This window comes from Triticum dicoccoides, chromosome 7A (genome assembly GCF_002162155.2).
Source record: "Triticum dicoccoides isolate Atlit2015 ecotype Zavitan chromosome 7A, WEW_v2.0, whole genome shotgun sequence".
Lineage (NCBI taxonomy): Eukaryota > Viridiplantae > Streptophyta > Magnoliopsida > Poales > Poaceae > Triticum > Triticum dicoccoides.
Genome location: NC_041392.1, coordinates 181,260,024 through 181,262,274, shown reverse-complemented (window position 1 = coordinate 181,262,274; position 2,251 = coordinate 181,260,024).

Here is a 2,251-nt window from a genome sequence, read left to right as displayed (position 1 = left end):
TTACTTCGCAAAAGAGTTTCAATGCCATGATTGAAGAAAAATTGCTTAAGATTGATGAGTTGGCTAGGAACGTTGATAGAATTGCTCTTGATGTTGATTCTTTGAAACTTAGATCTATTCCACCTAAGCATGATATCAATGAGTCTCTCAAAGCCATGAGAATTTCCATTGATGAGTGCAAAGAAAGAACCGCTAGGATGCGTGCTAAGAAAGATGCCTTTATAAGAGCGTGTTCCTCTAGTTCCTATGAAAATAAAGATGAAGATCTAAAAGCTATTGATGTGTCCCCTATTAAATCTTTGTTTTGCAGTATGAATCTTGATAATGATGGGACTGAATATGATCCACCTTTACCTAGAAGGCGTTTCAAGAATTCGAAGTTTTTAGATCTTGATGATAAATTTGATAAAAGTGGGATTGAAGAAATTAAAACCCTAGATGTTGCTAAACCTACTATTTTGGATTTCAAGGAATTTAATTATGAAAATTGCTCTTTGATTGATTGTATTTCCTTGTTGCAATCCGTGCTAAATTCTCCTCACGCTTATAGTCAAAATAAAGCGTTTACTAAACATATCGTTGATGCCTTGATGCAATCTTATGAAGAAAAACTTGAATTGGAAGTTTCTATCCCTAGAAAACTTTATGATGAGTGGGAACCAACTATTAAAATCAAAATTAAAGATCATGAATGCTATGCTTTATGTGATTTGGGTGCTAGTGTTTCCATGATTCCAAAGAATTTATGTGATTTGTTAGGTTTCCGTGATTTTGATGATTGCTCTCTAAACTTGCACCTTGCGGATTCCACTATTAAGAAACCTATGGGAAGAATTAATGATGTTCTTATTGTTGCAAATAGGAATTATGTACCCATAGATTTTATTGTTCTTGATATAGATTGCAATCCTTCATGTCCTATTATTCTTGGTAGACCTTTCCTTAGAACGATTGGTGCAATTATTGATATGAAGGAAGGAAATATTAGATTCCAACTTCCGTTAAGGAAAGGCATGGAACACTTCCATAGAAATAAAATTAAATTACCTTATGAATCTATTATGAGAGCCACTTATGGATTGCCTACCAAAGATGGCAATACCTAGATCTATCCTTGCTTGTTATGCCTAGCTAGGGGTGTTAAACGATAGCGCTTGTTGGGAGGCAACCCAATTTTATTTTTATTCCTTGATTTTTGCTCCTGTTTAGTAATAAATAATTTATCTAGCCTCTGTTTTTGTTGTGTTTTTTGTGTTTAATTAGTGTTTGTGCTAAGTAGAACCATTGGGAAGACTTGGGGAAAGTCTTGTTAAACTTGCTGTAAATAACAGAAACTTTAGCGCTCACGAGAACTGCTGCCATTTTTATTTGGAAAGTTATATTTAGTTAATTATTTTTTAAGATGATTAATATATAAATTCCTCACGTCCAGCAATTTATTTTAGAATTTTTGGGGTTCCAGAATTTTGCGTCAGCTACAGATTACTACAGACTGTTCTGTTTTTGACAGATTCTGTTTTTCGTGTGTTGTTTGCTTATTTTGATGAATCTATGGCTAGTAAAATAGTTTATAAACCATAGAGAAGTTGGAATATAGTAGGTTTAGAACCAATATAAATAAATAATGAGTTCATTACAGTACCTTGAAGTGGTGTTTTGTTTTCTTTCGCTAACGGAGCTCACGAGATTTTCTATTTTGAGTTTTGTGTTGTGAAGTTTCAAGTTTTGGGTTAAGTTTTGATGGATTATGGAACAAGTAGTGGAAATAGCCTAAGCTTGGGGATTCCCATGGTACCCCAAGGTAAAACTCAAGGGCACCCAAAAGCCTAAGCTTGGGGATGCCCCGGAAGGCCTCCCCTCTTTCGTCTTCGTCTATCGGTAACTTTACTTGAAGCTATATTTTTATTCACCACATGATATGTGTTTTGCTTGGAGCATCTTGTATTATTGGAGTCTTTGCTTTTTAGTTTACCACAATCATCCTTGCTGTACACACCTTTTTAGAGAGATTCACATGATTTGAAAATTATTAGAATACTCTATGTGCTTCACTTATATCTTTTGAGCTATATAGTTTTTGCTCTAGTGCTTCACTTATATATTTTAGAACACGGTGGTGGATTTGTTTTATAGAAACAATTGTTCTCTCATGCTTCACTTAGATTATTTTGAGAGTCCTACAAAACAGTGTGGTAATTTGCTTTAATTATGATAGCATTCAAGATTAGTAAAAAATAATTCTTATGAGTGT